This window comes from Carica papaya, chromosome 2 (assembly GCF_054855325.1).
Source record: "Carica papaya isolate Zhongbai chromosome 2, ASM5485532v1, whole genome shotgun sequence".
NCBI classification, from domain to species: domain Eukaryota; kingdom Viridiplantae; phylum Streptophyta; class Magnoliopsida; order Brassicales; family Caricaceae; genus Carica; species Carica papaya.
The window spans coordinates 25170304-25178113 of record NC_142310.1 but is presented as its reverse complement, the minus strand read 5'-3'; positions in this window follow the sequence as shown (position 1 = coordinate 25178113).

Genomic DNA, 7810 nt, shown 5'->3' with positions numbered 1-7810 from the left:
TTTCCTGATATAAGTATAATTTCATATTAATAAAAATATTAATTGTTTAAGATGGTCATAATATATCAGGATTTTCTTTAATGAAAATATTATTTCTTAATCTCAATATCCTAAATTTCAATTCTAAGATCTGAACGTGTATTCATATATATTAAATCCCATACAAAAATCTCATTTGAAATCTAAAATACATATAAGAAAATAAAAGAAAGGAAAAAAAGAGAGAAAAGCATTCCAATAGTTTAAAACTACATTGGGCATGCATGTATTTTAACAAATAGCAATTAAGCGACATCAGCCTGGGGCAAGAGAGAAAATAAAAAATAGAAGAGTAGTTCTAGTACATGAGATATAAAATATTGAAGAGAAGATTAATTTGAAGAAAATTCTAACGCAAACCAATACCTTTATATGCATGCATGCGATGCGACGACTATGTTGACTATTACGCGATGACTACGATGACTAGTACTATGACAACAATGATTACAACTATTAAGAATTTGAAGATATATATATTTGGTGGATTGTAATTGGTTATTTAAGTACCTCTCAACAGCAATCCAAACAATTCAAAATCAAACATCTTATCATTCCATTCCTAAGAATAATTAAACCACTAGAGCATATTAGTGTATTATTCTAATTGTGCTTATCAAATAGCACCATCATCTCCATTAGTCCCCATTACCAAACACTAAATGAGTTGTTGTTCTGCTTATGAGTTAATACAATCAATGAACCATCACTATGATTGTTGAAGCTTATGCGATAGAGAATCCTCGTTGATCAGAGACGATGTCTCCCACGGACCCTTCATCACTCCTCCATTTGTGGCCCCCTTAGGCTGAGGTGATTTATTCAGTGTTTGTATATTTTTTTGGATTTCTTTGACGTTTTGTTTAATTAGCCAACCCTATTGAGATCAATGAGGTTGAGTTGGTCGAGGGGCTTCCCAACAAGGCTTTGAAACATGATATGCATGATTTACTTCTCCTTATTGTCTTTGTGTTTCTTCTTCACTTGGTCAGTTCCTTGGTGATCATCTATCATAGGAAGCTCTTTTAATTCATAATCTTCTTGTTCTGCTCCATCTCGGAGATCTTCTTGAAGTCAGCCAACACGTGTTGGGCTTTAAGAGGGAAAGGCCAAATCTCTGGTTACGAGTCATAGGGGTTGTAAATGATTGCACATGCTTTGACATTGCAAAGTCATTAGTGATGTAGGTACGCTTAACCTTGTTCTAGTCATGATGTTTTGTGTGTCTGGCCAAGGAACAAGAGGGGCTATATATAGAATGAGACAAGGATTGGAGAGTTATTAATAAAGAATGGGGAATGGAGCATTATAATATAGTAGAATATGCCATCTAAGGTAAGATATAGTGCATTCTAAAACATTAAGTGGAATGCCAAAATGTTACTTAATGATTTGTTAGATATACATGTTCCTCATCAATCTTACCTTTTATATAAAGAGTTAACAAATCATATAAAAACTCATACATTTTAAATCTTCTATTAAAATTTCAAAAGTTCAAGCATTCATATAAAATGGTATATAGGTGGCCTTATGTAACACCCCAAATTATTATTATTTTTATTAATATTATTTTATTTTATTTTAATTTTTTTTTGTAATTTTTAGATGAATATAATGATTTATTATGTAATAATATATGGTTTTAATTTAGTTTAATTTAATTAAATAGAAATAATAATAATAATAATAATAAAAAGGGATAAAATTATTTTTGGGATTTAATTGAAAATAATTTTGGGAAAAAAGGGTGAAAATTTGGGTTCTGAGGGTGTTTTTGAAAAGAAAATAAAAAATCGGGGGTCAAAACGCAATTTAGAAAAATTACGCCACGTCAGCAGCCCCAGCCAACCAGGACACGCCACGTGGCAGAGACACTAACGCAGGAGGCCACGCGAAAGGGAGCCACGTGGGTGATCCACGTGCACGCGATCGAATGACTGAGATCCGTTCCCACGCGCACAAACAGCCCAGATCAAAAGTGCGTACGGACGGCACAGATTGCACGCATACGGACAACCCAGATTGAATTGCGCACGAATTGCCCAGATTGCATCGCGATGAACAGGCCAGATTCATTTCCTATTTAATCGCGATTGGATGGCCCAGATTAAATCATGATGGACGACTCAGATTAAAAGCAGAAGGTTATAAATAATCTCATGCACACCCAAACCCTAACCCTAGCTGCCAGAGCCCTCGCTGGAGAAGACAACCTAGCCACCGGAGAACCGACCGCCGAGACCCGCCGCCGCACCGGAGCACTTTTCGGCCGCCAAACGAGGTAAAAATTCTCCCCTTGACTCGGATTTTGATTCTAAACCCACCTGTGGCCAAATCGGAGCCAAAACACCGGCCAATTGGCCGAAGAACACCGTCGAAGCCCAGCAATGCCGCCACAGATTTTCTCTATTTTTTTCTCCGATGAGACCCTTCCCGATTCTCGTTCGATGTAATTTTTACACCATTGTGACCACCGTTCCTTCCTCTATAGGTTGACTGGAGTAAAATACCAAATTGCAACTCAATCTAGAGGAGCCGCTCGATTTTGTGAATCCGATGATATACTTGCTTTGCTGATGCTCGTTACTTGTTTAAGTATTCATGATTATGTGAGAAACAGAAAACTAAGAAAAAATAGAAAAGGTATGTGAATTGATAAATAGATAAGTTGATAGCCTCACTGATATCCTAGGAGATGGTGGACGGACCGGGTCCATAGAGAACCCCACCGGGAACATTGTCTCATACCGGATGGGGTATGGAGACTTTAAATGTTTTAGCGCTCATACCGGACGGGGTATGGGGACGGCCCGCTTCACCCTCATACCGGACGGGGTATTGAGGTTTATTATTTTGGTGCCCATACCGAACGGGGTATGGGGATGGCCCTGGAATTAAGTTATTAAAATTAATGGTTCACGTGTAGCGGGGACCCCTATGGATCTCCATGGATACTGGTAGGCTAATAAAAGAAGAAAATTATTGTTTGATGATTTAAAATATAAAAGTATGACATGTACTATGTTAGAGAGTATGTATGAATTCATGATATCTTTGATGTTATTGTTTCTATGGGTCGTTTTCATAAATCTCACCGAGGTAAGTGGACAGTAAAGGATTTTATTATTGATTAATGAATTTGTTAAAAATTGTGCTCCATTGGTCGTTTTTGTTTTTCTACCAACCTTTACTTCTGTGTTAGTAATATAGTGTGACGTCTTTACTGGGCTAGTGTAGCTCATTCCTTACTTAACCATTTCAGATTAGGAGGACTTGGTTCCCAAGCCCATTCCGCAGGAAGACGGCGAGTAGATGCCTAAATATTTTATAGTTTTCCTTATAGTATTTCATTTCTAGTATTTCCTTTAGTTAACTTATTCTTTCATATTGTTAGTACGTTTCGGTTATTGTGTAAGGGATATTAATCAGAACTTTTTATTTCGCTTCCGCATTCAAAATTTTTACATACATTTCCTTTTTTAAATTTCCGGGGTCGTTACACCTTAGGTATGAGTTTTTAACACATTAAAACAAGGAAACTTCCATATGATTTATAAAGGTATACTTTCTATTTCACTTATTAATTTTGAATTTGGCTTATCTATAAAGGATGTATTGTGTTATGATTTTTTAATGTAATGTGTTATGATTTTTTTATCTCTTTATTTCTTTTTGTATTCTTAAATATTATAACTTTGTTGTGTGTGTCTTATTTAAAGAGATTATATATATACATATACACTTACAATGATAAAAGAGTGATTCATCGAATATAACTAACCATGTTTACTTCCCTTTATTTAGTAAAGATGGCACTTTATTAATATGTTGTACTTGTGTTAATTGTGTAATTGATTTTTTTTAAATTAAAAATTATGCTAACTATTTAATTAAAATTAAATATTAATGTAAACAATTATGTAAGAAAATGAAATGTTACAATTAAATATCAATATAATTAGTTCTATAATCCATACATAAAACGGACTGCAAATTTAATTTTAAACAAAGTAATTGAACTTAAGTTCTTTTATATATCACTAAATTGACATATTCACAAAAACAAATAAATAAATACATTCAGTACATTTTTATTAGAAAATTGTTGACGTTAGAAGTTAACAGATTATATAAAAAGGTATGTAGGTGATAATTTGGCTAACTTGTTAACTTTTTATATAAAATTGTGAGTAGACGTGTTCTTCATTAATGGGAACTAATGCCATCCCTTAATGATCGAGCCAAAGGCCCAATAGTTCCAATTCTAGGATCTTTACTTCATTACTAACCACCTTAATAGAAACCAATCGTTCTAAAAGTTAAATATAATTAAGGCATGATAATACTTGACTTTTAAATGAAGTGGTATTTCTCTACCTCTATAAAAATAAGAATTGAAGATTCGACTCTTATGTAACACAAAAATAAATATATAATGCTATCATATGTTAAAATTAATTATAATTTATTGTATTATTACATTTATCTTCATTTTTAAAAAAGTATTTAGTGTCTTATGAAATTTTGAAACTGTTATCGCAAAAGTATAAATTGGTTTTGAATAAGTGATCCCACTAAGAAAGGTTAAATACTGATCATTGTCTTTAAGAATCAATTGCAACATCGTACTACAGTTACTAGAGCCATACTATAATATTGAAAAAAATTTAATATTGTTGTTTGTGTCACTGGAGTTAAATATGGTCTTGTTTTATATCAGTAATATTTTTTTTAGTAGTAAGAAACTATATATCATTAATTTTTGAGTATTTATATATGTAAAAGAAATTCAAAATATTAATTGCTTAAAGTGTTTAAAATTAGCCGTCAAATTTTTTTTCTATATTTATTATTCTATGTGAATGTATATTTTTAAATATTTATATGTATATATTGTACATTTCTTCTTGCATAAAGTATTAGTTAACAATTCACAGATTGTTGAGTTTGAAAATTATTTATTTCAGGTTTTTTTCATATTCTGAACAAAATAATTGTATCGTGAAATTTATTTATGATCATTAGAGATTCTCCAATATATTTTAATTATTTAAAATATTGCATGTTTTGACTAAAATAAAATTATTAGAATTATATTTAAATTTTAGATTAATCAAAATATTTATTATTTTAGATATTTGGATTATATCGGAATTTTCTTTGAGGAAAATATTATTCCTTAATGCTGAGGTGACTTGCTGAGTGTTTCCATCCTCTTACATTACCACTATCTCTACCTTTTATGGGTCAACAGATACCCCATCTTTCGACACAATATTGGCCAAGAATGCTATTTGATCCAACCAGAACTCACATCTACTGAACTTTGCATACAACTTGGCTCTTCGAAGTATCCCTAGCACTATTGCCAAATGTTTCGCATATTCTACCAAATCCCTCGAGTATATCATGATATCTGTTATCTCCTTCTCGCAATTATCATTGCACTGCTTCTTTAGTTGGTCTGTCGCCTTAGTGATCTTTTAATGCAAGAAACTCTCTTGATTCACCATCTTTTTGCTCTGCTCCATCTCGGGAATCCTCTTAAAGGCAACAAACACGTGTTGGGCTCCGAGAGAGGAAAACCAAAGATCTGGTTGCGAGTCATAAAGGCTATAAATAATTGCACAGGCTTTGACATTGCAAAGAGTGCTAAGTTCGCTCACTTTCTTCATTAGCTCCTTCTTTCTTTTCTTGAATGTGGCTTTTCTTGCAGAGTTGTTAGTGATATAAGCAAGCTTAACCTTCTTTCTAGTCATGGTATTTTATCATGTGTTCCGAAGGGGCTGGAGGGGGTATATATAAAATGATACAACGGTTGAATAGCAATTAATAAGAAATGGGGGGTGGATCATTTTAATATAGTAGAATATACAATGTAAGGTAAGATGTGGTGCATTCTAAAACTGCAAGTGGAATACCCAAACTATCTCCATAAATGTTATGTTTTTAGTAGGGGATATGGAAAAATCTTTTGATTTAAGGTAATGTAATTATAAAAAATTAATTAGTAAATTGTTGCAAGGCTGTACTTATATAAAATTATTCAATCGCGACCATCCATTTTAATTAAAAGCTATTGCTTCACTATAATGCATGTATCTACCTACTCTCTTCTGTATTATCCCCAACATACATTCACACTTGAAGTAAATTATACTTGGTAACCACCCTCACAAATATTATCTCTTAACCCTAAACTAATATGGCCACCACCTAACAATCCAACTTAATTGTATGTCTTGATCTCTTACAATTACTACCATTTTACTTTTTAACTTTTTAAAAAAAGAAAATACAAAAACCATAGATATCTTTTTTTTTCTACATCAAAGTTCACATTACATATTAACAATAATTTAAATTTATACTTTTAAAAGTCAATGGCATTAGTTAGAAAGTTGTTGAACTAATAGTTGAACTCAAAATGATACAATAGATTAACATACCATTACCTTGTAACTTAATAGGAGATTTTGTGACATTAAAATGTTCTTTTTGAATTTGCTAATGTTTGTATTTATGATAAATGAGAGAAATGTATTTGATTAAATTAAAATTATCTCTTGTTTTATACTTTGAGTCCTTGTTATTACTATATCAAATCTAAATAATAATAATAGTTATTTTTATCCTAAATTTCTAAAATATATTATTTTTTATCCTCTCATGTCTTTTCTCTACTTTTACTAGTTTGATCATTATATTGTTTATATGATTTTTTTCTGACTAAATTGACTTATATATTTCACAACACAAGAACAAATATTAATCACAATATATATCCATGTATATATCATATACATATATATATCATAACTAATTTTTTATGGTATTAGAATACTCTTGGAGTGTATTAGTAAGTATGTTTTGCACGAAAAATTTTAAACTCTTACAAATTAAAGTTTGCATGTCCAGCAAATTAACTATAAACCAATCGCATGCCGAATGTTAGTTGTCTCGTCTAGTTGATATATACATATATGTATATACACATGTAATATATAAGGTAGTGATAGAAGGAATACATGTTAAGGTAGGTAAATATATATTGAGATGTTTGTATACGTGTATGGAAAGGTGAGCATCTAAATTTTAATGATGTTTTGGTAAATATCAAAAGAAAGAAAAATATCAACGAGAAAAACACAACTTTTGATGGTCTTGTCGTATCATGTCATATAATTAATTTTTTTCTTTATGAATTATATAATCATATATATTGTAATTATAATGAATTATAGAGCATATATTAAATTAATTTACATATTGATCAATTCAAAGAAAAATTATCATAATTAAACTAATTAACTCCCTAATTATTTAACAAATCCTTTGGTATATTAAACTAGTTTGCTTCAATATAGATACCGGAATAAATTATTTCAAATTGTATACTATACATATGGTTTGATGCACTAAAATATTATGTGTGTATATATTTTTTCTATATACAATTAAAGATTTAAATAAAAGATTCTGCATCTAGCATTTAACATTCAAAAATATAAATTTGTATCTCATGTATTATTCCAGAATTTTTAGTGCATTTACGGTGTAAATGTGTATTTAATTTTCATTTAATTTTTCTTTGTAAAAATATATACATAATATGCCTGTAAATAGTGGTATCTCAATAATAAAACACAATTTTCTATTTCACAAGATAACATGGTATTAGAGCTATTAATATATATATAAGAATTTAGATAGCTAATCTATGAATAAATTGTATTTTCCATATAAAAATCATGAATAGGGGTGAGTT